This window comes from Pleurodeles waltl, chromosome 2_1, assembly GCF_031143425.1.
Source record: "Pleurodeles waltl isolate 20211129_DDA chromosome 2_1, aPleWal1.hap1.20221129, whole genome shotgun sequence".
Classification (NCBI taxonomy): domain Eukaryota; kingdom Metazoa; phylum Chordata; class Amphibia; order Caudata; family Salamandridae; genus Pleurodeles; species Pleurodeles waltl.
In genome coordinates this window covers 103,525,817-103,538,250 of record NC_090438.1, presented here as the reverse complement: position 1 = coordinate 103,538,250, position 12,434 = coordinate 103,525,817, and the positions used below count along the sequence as shown (strand labels likewise).

At 41.5% G+C, this 12,434-nt stretch overlaps 1 protein-coding gene across 7 annotated transcripts in view; it reads left to right on the top strand.

Moving 5' to 3' along the window:
• Positions 1-12,434, top strand: part of NEXMIF (neurite extension and migration factor) — an 801,617-nt gene that overhangs the window by 503,796 nt on the left and 285,387 nt on the right. The gene's annotated exons all lie outside the window — the stretch shown is intronic.

The following is a 12,434-nucleotide window of genomic DNA, read 5'->3' as shown; positions in this document are numbered from 1 at the left end:
GATATCTTCTCCGAGCCCGCGCAAACCGGGCTGAGTATTCATGTCGGTAATAACTTCCCCAAAAATACCGCTTTTAGGATTGACGCGGACATTTGATTTATTTATTTATTTTTATTTGCAAAGCGCAACAAATTAAAAAAAAAATCAAACCAAACGTTTGTGGTGCTAAATCACTATTTGACGAAATGTTTAGCACTTTGGGTCACTCTGTCGTCCTTCGAGAAATTTGCACTAGATGCCTGTTTTGCGGAAGCTACACTATTTTGCTTGTTGTAGCTGTATATTGTTGTGCTGTGTAGTAGGTTTTGGCAAATTTATATAAACAAGCATTGGCAAAGCCAATAGGATTCACAGCCCTGCCAAGTACCGTGCATCAGGGGTTAGACTGACACATTTTAGTGTGGTGGTGCACATCGCCGCACTGAAATGCTTAGTCGCGCATTTATAGCGCCTCCTGACACCACCGGGCCCCGAGGCAGACTAGCGAGATGGGAACGCTGCCCTATAAGAAGCACTTCAAGCAAGGAGCACGGACCATGCGCCGCGAGTCGGGCCAAGAGAGTGCAGCACGGTACTGACTGCACTCATTGTGCAGTGCCGCCTGGCTGCTGCTGACAGATGAACAGTTTTACTCAGTGGGGCTCAGCTGCTCCGGACGCAGCAGCACATATTGATCACAGCTTCCCGCTGCTGAGACTCACTCAGCCCGGGCCGGCCGCGGCGGCATCACGTCTGCAAGTCGCAACAATAATCACACACACTTGTGCCGCCGGTTTGTACCAGAGATCATCACACACCGCACAACCACCGGGAGACGCGAGGTGGTTGCAAAGATCTGACTGCCTTACAGCAAGAGACCGCTCTCCGCCGCTCAGGTCTGTCACCGTGTGATAAGTCACGACTGACATCACGATGATGTTGATTTTAGAACTGCATTATTTTGAAATGACTTAAGTTTATGTTGCAATTGAAGCCTGGTGCCGCGGCGGCGGGGCTGGTATTGATTGATGAATAGCAGCTGAGACCTGACCCGCGACACGGCTGCCGACCCTCGCGTGGCCTGTCGCGTGTCCCCGGTCTTGCATCAGTATTAAAACTAAGTGAATTCATCTGGGGGTGGCACTTTCCCTTTCGCTGAGTATTTTTCCGGCAGCTGCGGCCAACCCTCTTTTTGGTGGAAAGACTGCGTGCATCACTGCCAGCAGGATAACTCAGGTTTAAAGGCTAGATTTGATGGATTATTTTACATTTTGCCCTGAATTACTCTGCATAAAACAGCATCATTACACTGTCTCCGTGAACAGTCAAACTGCATTGTAAAACGCACGCTGTAATTGCGGTGATTTCCTAGTGTGAACGTTGCCTGTCACGCATGTGCTTTAACCATCCTAGGCCGCTGTTCCTGTTAGCTTACACCAGGCATGGTTATCTCAATTTGTATTAAACATTGAGATGCCTAAAAATAGCTAAAAAGAAGCACATGTTAGATATTTTCCTCTTTGCATGAGTCATTGCTTGGTTTTATTCCCGTCAAAGAGTCACACATTTGACACTGGAATGTCACTCATAAGTGCACTGAAACCATGAAAACGTCACTCATAAGCAATCTGAAGACGTGGCAGCTATGGTCTCACTTTTATAATGCAGGTGCTAAGCTGTTGGCTCTGCATTACTTGCTTGTAAAGCATTGTGAAAACAAATTCAAAATATGAACGAAAAGCTATCACATATCTTAAGGCATCTCAGAATTGAACGTTTAATCCAATGAAACCTATTCACATCTCCAATTTTGTAGTAATAAGCTATCACTAACTTACTACAAAATGCTGTCACAAACCTACCTCTGCCTCTCATATGTTTTCTATCCATATAACACTGCACACCTAGGTATACGTTTCAGAAGTAACTTTGGGAAAGACCAGGAAAACGAGCTGGAAAAAGTAGAATACTTACTCATACATGGGAGAGAGGCTAGGAAAATTTAGGGAGGCATATGTCAAAATAAACACACACTACAAAATAATAACTGCTGTTCACAAACCACACTTTTAAAGCTACTGCAGGTGTCAAAACAGGTGTAAATGTATACCGCTCCATCTTTGAAATAAGTCAAGCACCACATATGGCCAACTACTGGTACTGGAAAGCAATGGAGACAGCCTATAACTAACCCGCATAGAAACTAATGTTACATTAATTACATTATTTCAATATTTAAAGTTCTATATATACATTTCTAATGTTAGAAAATGATATATAATTGTAAAAGCCAGTAATAAACCTAAAAATTAAACAAAACGTTTGAAATGAAAATAAAATAAACACAAATGTTAACAAAATGTACTTCATAAATAAAAATGTTAGTGAAGGTGGGAGTTTTTAACATTATTGTTTAAGCCTTACGATTTATAAATTACATTTATAGATGTAAATTATTTATTACACTTTTAGTTAGATGCAGTAATGTGATGTAACATCTCATGTTATTTGCTATTAGCTGTGGATTACAACTAAATATTTAAAATTGATTTACATTCATATTGTATATCAAATATTTTTGATATTTTAGTAAATAACCTTTAATAATTTGCAAGTGTGCCAAGTGACTTTACATTCGCAAATATGATTGTTGGAGGCTTCATCCCCTGATTTGTCGAGTTAGAGACGTGTAAGCCTACATACAAGTAGGTGAACAGTAAAAAGTTTTAGTTCCACCTAGGAGTAGTGGTAAATATTCATAGGAGTAAATGTACATGTGTATTTACCTTCATGAATAGGCCCCAATATTTGCAATCTTTATAAATGGCATGGTTTATTTAGAAAATGTCACACAGGAAACTCTCAATTAAATTTAAAAAGCCTTTTCACCTCAGCCAGCTTAACAATAACACAGAGGACTAATTGCTAGTATAATACCTGTCAGAGGAAGTGCCAGGTTTTAAAGGAAGATTCTTTCTATTTACTTTCTACAAGAAGAACTGGAACAAATGTTCCAGCTATTTGGTGCTGTGCAGTAAGTAGCCCAGGGTAATTAAAAAAAAATATATAAACTTATTTTTATTGATTTTATCATTTAATGAGTACATTAACATAATGAAATCTTAATAAAATTAAAACATGCCATTATGCAACCTCTCCTTACCCCACACCATCAGCGATGCATTATGCCATAATGCTCCCACCATCTGATCCCTTATCTTGTGGAATTTTTAGGGTGGACCCTGGATGTGTACATGGGATCTTCCTGTTTTACACAGCAGTTCGTTCAGGATCTCCATTCAGACAACGTTGGTGGGCCATGGGATTTCCATTTGATTGCAGTGTCTCTCTTGGTAATCACTGTTACCAGCCCTTCAAGGCTGCATTCGCCTCTGGATCCATTCACGCCCTCTAGGAGTCCCAGAAGGGTTATTTTAGGAGTAATTTTCATTGGTTTGTCTAGAATTTGAGAGGAGTCTTGGCGATTTGCATCCAGAAGTGCACCATGTTAGGGCATTCACACACCATATGAATGAAGTCTGCTTCCAGGAACAGGCATCTGGTAAATCTGGGTTTGAATAGCATTCCTGCATGTCAAAGACGTTGTGGCATGAGATAGGGCATATGTAAGTAGCATCTTTGGATCCGCAACAGGCGTGACGAAATAGTGGTCTCACGAGGGGCCATACTCGCTTCTCGCCATTCAGTGTCCTGCAAGGCACTGATCCATTGGTCCCATTTTTTGCCATAGGCTCTCAAATATCTCAAGTGTTGCAAACCGTGGAGTGGTATAGCTGGGAAATGCCCCCACGGCAAAGGGAGCCCATGAATAGTTTTGCTTCAAGAGGGCTAAAGTCTGGTAGGTTGATACGATCCGCTCAATATTCAGTCTACGCATGCCGTATTTGGAGGTATTTGTGGCATTGGGTGTGGAATATTATGAATTGGGTTTGCAAATCTTGACATGAATACATATGCGACCACTTCAGATGTCGCCCTGTGTAGTGATCTCAATTATGTCCCATGGTTGGAAACCTTCTAATTGCATTGTATGACCCAACCAGCGACCCGCCTGAGAGGAGTTTTTTTGGCATGGAGCAGATTCATGGGCTTACTGTAGAAGAGACATTTTTCCAGTCACACTTCAGTTTCCACACAGGCTTAGTCTGTGCAGCAGCCTGTCAAAGCTGATAGGAAGAAATACCAGTTTTGTAAGCAGGGTGGCTCGTAGTAAACACTCTAACTTGTCAGGCTATTCAGCTTTTACAGTAACTTTTAATTAATAATGACCATTAATTAATATTGACCTTTATAAAGGAATCACCCAGCACTTAAAAGCCAGACCAAGGCCCATAACAAAGCCAAATGACTCTCACTTGTCCATTCGTTTTCAGAGGAAAAGCCTTTTTTCGACCATCAAGCCAGTTAGACACCTGGTTAATGGAGCATCGGTCATTCACGTGCCTAAAGGATCATTACTGCTGGCGGACACTTGCTTCCCTGATTGATCATCCAATGTCACCTCTGGGCTCACCACTAAACCAAGTGTCATCTACACCCAAACTAATTTAGCTTTTCTATAGCCAGTAAAACCCTGGCTGAAGGCACTTGTGCGTTGGGCCTCTTTTCTCGGTCACTCTGAAGATTCACGGTACTAGTGTATATGTATATGTATATGTATATATATATATATATATATATATATATATATATATTTAATTTATTTTTATTGCTAAACGTTCTCGACTTTGGCAGTTTTTCCCACGATCAGAGCTCCATTCACCTGCTTAAAACCAGATGTTTTCCCAACGGTTATTTCCCGTTGTTAAATTTCATGTGATATAAATTTACATGTAATGGAGCAATTTTATTGTTTAAAAGCTCAAAGTGAAGATGGCAAAGCAATCCTTTTAATGCAAATATCAAAAAAGCTGTGCCTGATTCCTAGCCAGTGATGGTTCTCCTCCAGGGCAGAGACAGCAAGAACATTTGACATAAACTTAATCTAGTACATGCAGTGCATTCCCTAGGTTTTAGCCTAGAATGGACATTGCACCTCTTTTATCTTTTCATAGTATTAAGTAATTGGTACTATGTTTTTTAGCTGTTTTTAAACTTATGTAATGTTTTTCCTTTTCACAATCCCTTCCACCCCCACTCTCTGAAGGACCTGTTAAGTACTTCAAGAGGGCAGGATGTTATCTAGTTTTTAAGAACATCAAACCTTTTTGTGAACAAACATCTGTTTTAGGAAGGCATATCTGCTAAATGCCGAACATATGGGCTCCAAAGGGCAGGGCGATGCACTCTGCATAAGAGGTTGAGGCGGGTATTTGATATCATGGATGCACATTAGGGATATTATGAAAGAAAAATACGTGAAAAGGTGTATATCTGTCACTATTCTTGTTTTATATTGGTTCAGCCAGGTTGTTGATACATTGTTGATATTTTGGGACGTTTTGCATCAGTCATGTCCCACCCCGTGAATCTCTTACCAGGCTTTGGATCCAGCCTGGCAGGAGCACAACACACATGAGCAATTAAAGGCAGAGAATGAAGGCCTATCCACCTTAGTTAGTTGAAAGAGTATGCAAGCTGAACCATGGAAAGCCATGCCAAGCCTTGTTCAATAAGCATTGATATGTACTGTTAAGACTGTGTCAGGAGCCGGGCCAGAGATATTCACAGCAAGGAGCAGCACTGTTTAGGATGACTGGAACTATAGCCTGGAAACCTGAAACCCTAAACGTAGTTTTACTTATGCGATAATATTGCTAATAATGGGTTTTAAAAGGTTGCTAAACTTTACTATCACCAATCGAAGGATATTTTAATGTTGGCTTTCTCCAAATGCCATTAAGGACCTTGGTTAACTGGGTTGATAAAATTAGTATTGCCAGTGGTACAGTGCCAACACATTTGCTTCTTTTCACTCACTACTGGAGATAATGTCTAGACTCTAAAGTCCCCATCTGACAGTAGGACACCGAATACCCTGGTGTAAGATTGGATGTGTTTTAGGTTCACTTGTAGTTGTAATCATCTTGGTTGTTTGTGAATTATGTTATTTAATCACCTAGGGTGTTTCTTAATTAATGTTATTCAGAGACGCAGTTGATTTTTAGTGAACCAGGAAAACACACAGAGCCTGCAAAGATGGAAAATCAAACGTCCTTGAGCTCATTTATATAGCAAATGATTAGTCCTTGTTGCAATACACCTCTTGCTGTGTTGAGAAAGATAAAGCTTCCATCTCAAAAGTGTCAGTACAAAGTAGGGGACAGCCAGCCCAGGTAAATCAGTTACTAAGGTGGGAATGCAAATGTACCCTAAATTATCCCACTGTTCCTCACATTCCTCAGAGGTTACTGACACCAGGGGCACTAGTAATTTGGGAGAGAGGGATGTATACTCCCTGTTGCATTTACTTGGGGAATATTTTGTGGGAAACCATGTTCCTGGGCCCATTACCATGTTTTATCTGGGGATTTCAGCAGCACAGTCCCCTGGTAAAACTTGCAGTCCTGATGGAACCAGTAATGTCTGCTACCAGTTCCATAGAAATTACTGGGCGCACTGTAGATGAGGCCCAACCTGAAGTACGTGGATACAGTATGAGTAGCTAAGAGTGCAGCCTCCTGGTCAAACATGTCATTCCTTTACATAAATATGTGAGATGGCATTATCTGTACCCTAAGATCACCCTGTGCAGATCCTGAAGGATGGCACTTTCGTATGCAATACCTGCCGTTAGAGGAAGAGCATTGTCCTGCAGAAATTGGATTGTGAAGCTTTTGAATATTTTATTGTGGTATGCTTTTTTTGCAGAGCACACACTGGATTACCTTTAGGGATATCGCCATCTACCATATTGGTCGACAAGGATTACAAAGTTTGTATTTGGGTCTGGTTTGAGTACACAGTTCTAGACCACTTAATGTCCACCTTACTGCTGGGCAAATGATTATTTGGAGCATTGATTGCAGGGTAAGAATCCTTCAAAAGCATTTCCAATATCCAAACATTCCATGATCCAATACCCTTTTTTACTTATACATGGAAGGGACAAATCATGGAAGAATATAGACTAATGCTATTTTGTTTGAGGGACATTTTGAACCCTTTTGTTCGGGGGTCTGAGGCAAATAGTGCTCACTGGGCAAGTGCTGGTGTATTCCTTGGACGAGCAGTTTACCTTCCTTTGACTCTCTAGGAATTTAATTGCAATTTGGGAATACAAGGCAGTTAAATAGTGCAGATATATAATTTGCTAGCATCTTTTTTTTTGTGGAAAAAATACAACTCTGAACATACATTAAAAACAAATTTGATTTTGCCATTGAGTCCTGTATTGACTGATAACCTATGATAAACTGTTCAGCCATTCTCTGCATCCTTTGGTGGTAGTCCAATTTACCATAAACATTTTACTTATAGCTAGTCAATGAGTGAGAATTGCCGGGCAGGAAAATACATAAGTCTTACTTGTAAATCATGGGTCTGATTTGTACTTTGAAGTACGGAACTCTGTTCGCCAGGGTGGCAAATGATGGTGCCCCCACCACCCTAATGGACTATCATCTGTCTTACTTAGAGTTGACTTCCAGCCGAGTCATAATCTCTACATTGAAAGGAAACCCTGTCACTTCTGTTCCCTTCAATGTACAAAATGTTTGGTGGACGCCCACCATAGGTTTTGGTGTCTGTTCACCAAACATTTACAACGTTTTTGTTATCAGAAACAAGCTCACAAAGCAGTTTCTGAAAAACAAAATACTAATGACCCCCACACCCTTGTAGTGTTTGCTCCATATGTAGTGATCGTTGTTTTTTGGTTTCTGTCCTTCACAGTCATGTTTTTCCAGGCGATTACAGGCAGGAAAATAAAGACCTAACACCATCTACCCTCATCCAGTAGTCCCTGCTCCATCCAAATGAAGCAGACAGACCTAGGGTTTGGCAGAAAGGGAACTCTATAGTATTTGGAACAGAGTACCCTGTCTGCCAAACTCAAAATAAGTCTCCGTATATCTGTTCCTCTGTCCTAGTCTTTTAGCATGTATGGGGTGCAAGGCTTGGTCACTGAGTTGATCAGAGTCATTGCATCATAGTTCACAGCTGAAAGATTCCTAAAGTCTAGTGAATTGTCTACATGTTTTGACAGCTTTTAGGTGCCTGTTTAGCCAACACCATTAGCAATTGCTCAGTCCATCTATTGCATTCTAGGTAATCTCTATAATATCCAGTATACCCACCTGTGAAGCCCCAGATAATGATGGACTCCCTGGAGAGTAATATAAAGCAGACTGCCATCTATTAGCCCCCAGGTTATTGCAAATTATTATTGCAATTATACAGAGCCTTTGATCTTGGTTATTTCTCCTCCCACCCTCATTTTGGGAGACATAACTCATAACATTACTGGCGCCAGATAAACCGCCAGCACAGTGCTATTCCTACTGGTCATTGCTCCTCGGCAACGCAAATTCAAAGATTCTAGCAAAGGTGCTGGGAAATAAGTTACCGTTAATACTGCTGAATTTGGTCCTGCAAGGCCAGGCGAGGTTCATTCCAGGCCTATCGACTACTCTCAACTTGTGATCTCTGTTTGCGCTAATGCATCAGTTGAATCCGCATCTAAGGCAGTGGTGCCTTTCTTGGACACCACCAACGCTTTAAACTCTCTTGAGTTAGAATTTCTGTTCACAGTGATGAGCGGAATGAGACTCCCAATTAGTTTAACAAAATGAATATGATAAATGTACACTGAGCCCACCACCAGAATCCAGCTCAGTGGCCTTCTCTCAAGCCCCATCTCCATTGGGTGAGGCACTTGCCAAGGATGTCCACCTTGTCCCTTTCTCCATAGCCTCGGCGGCTTTGGCCTATGCAATTAAAAACCTTCTTACCAATGGAGGCTTGAACTTTACCTCCCACAATCTTATCTGTTTATATGCTGATTACATTACCTTATACTTGTGTAATCATGTCCACAACCTCTATATTATTAGAGAATTCACACTATTTAAGGTAATGTCAGGGCTATCTATACATTGGAATACATTTAGGATATTCTCATGACATTTGGATCAAGCCCTTGCTCACTCAAATACGCTCTCCCCTGGTGTCAAACCTCTGTTACATATTTAGGTATTTTGGATCAGCCACGGTAAAATAGTTATTAAGAACAAATAAAAAAATGGAATAGTCTCCCACTCTCGTTTGTAGATAAATTTGCTTTAATGAAAATGGTATTTTGCTCAAATTGCTATATTTATTCTACAGTATTTCTATCCCATTGAATAAACAATTATTTAAGAACCTGAGGTCTAGCATGATTACATTAGCATGGGAAACAACCCAGAATCCAGTGGGAAATTCTGGTGCTTCCTTAGGAGCAGGGCAGCCTAGCAGCACCCAGGTTTGAACTCTGTTATAGTGGTGCAGAGGTGGAATTTGCTTACCGCAGCCTCCCCGTTAATGGCCCACTTGGCGATTGAGCAAGATCTTGTGGTTCACCCCCAAAGCACCCTGATTGGCTGGATCACTTGTCAGTCACACAGCTATCAATTGAGTTGTTAGTATACAGATTGAGATAGGTTTTGGGAAATAATGTCCTGCCCTATTCTTTGACCCATGGCAATAATTTGACCAATACCTCTTGTATCAACTTACTAGTGAAAAGATGTCCCTCCATTGACTTCAAAGCTGGGATTTTACCAAAATCAGAGACGTATTCCCTGATGGTCAATTCCTTGAATGTTCACACATTGCAAACAGGAGTGTTAATCTATTTTAGAGACTTTACGTGTTTCCAGCTTTGCACTGTGCATGGCGAGCTATCTGTCCTTTCTTTAGGAGCCCAAGGCCTGAAAGGCCCTAATTGGGATTGCCACTCTCATATTGAATAAACACACAGTCATCAGACCCTACACAGCTATGCAAACAGAGACACCCATTATACGACCCAGGGCAAGAACGTGTTGAGAGGCAGATTTACATTGCACTATTTCAGACAAAGAGTGACTATACTATTGTACTCAGACTAGGATCTTGTATCCTAGGGCAGCCTACGATTAATACACATCAAGTTCCTACTTAGTCTACAGCAGTCCTTTAAAGTTCTTGAAATATAAATTGGTGACAGACTCCCGCTTTGTGAGATGCGGCCCTCCTGAAGAAGATTTTATACCTCTAGCATGGACTTGCTGGTCAGAAGATACTGGTATAAAGTGGTCTGTCAGGTCTCTGAACTGACTAAGGTGGATATTATGCATTTAACTTCTAGCTCTAGTGGGGTGCACCATGCTTGTGCCACTGCATGTGAAGCATTTCATTTCAGTTGCCCTGTTGGTGGGGAGAAGGATGGCCAGTGTGTGGGGGACAAATCAGCAGCCCACTACCAAAGCATGGCTGTCTGATCGAGTGTACTGTAATGAACAACTGGAGATTTTTATTCGACAATCCTCCTGACCAGCGGCCTGAAATGTATGAGCTGTATTGCAATCGTACTTAGCACTGCCATGCCAGCCTAGGTACGCTGAACTAATTGCAGTCATTTTAGAGCAGGTAAGTGGGGTGCAAAGGGCATATGACTAAAGGTTTCAATGTGTGTTAATGAAATGTTGGATCTTTGATCATGTTGAAGCGTTGTGCCCCCTCTAACTGACCCTACTCTAGACTCTCATCTGAATGCCGAGCTGTGTTGGTTGTTTTCTTTTTTCTTTTTTTTAATATGACTTCATCACTACGTAAGCTGCTTAATAATTATTGCTTGTGCCTGTTGCTCTCTGCCTAATGTTAGTTACCTCACTTGATACACTAATTATATGATGGTAGTTGTAAAATCTTAGTAAATAAATATAAAGAAGTCGAACTGTAAAACCAACCTTGCAAAATAGAAAAAGCCCCCCCTTTCCCGTTCTTAGGTGCTTATGCGTGTGGCTGAAAGCAAATTTGCTGAGCTCTTCGTTGATGAAGCACCCAGCCCTGCTGTTAAATCTCCTGTGCAACACACCTCGGGGCAAGACAAGTTAGAGACCTACTCTTTTGTGAACTATTGCAAAAGTATTAAAGCAGAGGCAAGATGCCGGAGTGCTTCAGTGTTCTTAGAGGTACCTAAGCATCTAGGGACCACATTTCAAAATTGACCAGCCAGTCAAGAATTGAGGCAGAGGGTTTCACAGGACCAACGTACTCACTGGACCCACAGATTTGGCCAAATGATACTGAGAATGGACAGGGTCGTGTCCCACTTTAAAACCAGGATTTATCTAGACCATTAGGAATGACAGACGTATTGTTAAAATCAGGGCAATTATCTGCAACCTAAAGCATACGACCCCAAACGCAGGGTAAAGAGGAAGACACTTTTGGCTGAATGGGGAAATTTGGCCAGGACAGTGCTGACAACCACATTCACAGTCTTGTAATGTACCTCTGTATCTTCACTTATATTGTGATTCCTGTATCAGCATAAATGATAGGCTTGTGGGTTGCTCATTCACTCAAGATGTTTTTCTCATTGAACTTTATTAGATTAGACCTTGTACTGGTCTTCCTCTCAACCAGAGTCCTACCCCTCTTGTTCATTGGCCATACAGATTCCCCTCTCTTTGAAAAGGTCCAAGGGCAGACTTTTTCTAAAGTCAAAAGATTGTGCTCAGACTTTATTGAAGACAGCTACCTTTGATGTCCTTTCTTAGGCAAACCTCTACTCTGTATGGGTGCTCTGAGTCTTCCAGAACTTCACACAATAGAGTTTTTTTATGCCTCACTGACCATTGCTGGTGCCAAGGTACAAAGCCACAGCCCTCCAAAGTGCTAGCTTGTTTAAAAAATCGCATTCTACCTCTAATCAGGAGGAAGTGCATCTTAGATCTATGTTCTCTTCATTCTTAGCTTTCCAGGGAAGGAGGTAGGCCAGTCTAAACTGTGCATATCCAAATGCAGTGTTCCAAATGGCCACCACCTTTCTCATCTCATACATGCCTGCTACATATACCTCAGAGTACCTCATAGTAAACATACTCCGGGTAATTCCAGGGCCTTAGTTCTACAAGACTGTTCTATTCTACAGGGAGTGCAGTCAGCCTGCCTCTACATCGTAGGTGAAAAAGGCATATATACCCCTACATTAATTGACAACTGCCATCCACACCCAGTAATTTGATGAACATATATTGAGAGGAACAGTAACCACTTCAAAATGGGTTGAGGTACATCCTGAGTGTACCTTCTACCAGAGGTTAAGTTCACCTTTTGAACTTGTTGGCTTGAACTTAACGTTGAAAAGGTACCGCTTAACTAATTGACATTTGTCGCCAGTGGCCAGTCACCTAATAGCCTTATGTAGGAAAGTACCCTCTTTGGCTTGGTTTCCCCCACCTTTTGCCTGCTGCCAGTGTGTTTTGACTGTGTTCAGTGGGATCCTGCTAAGCAGGACCCCAGTG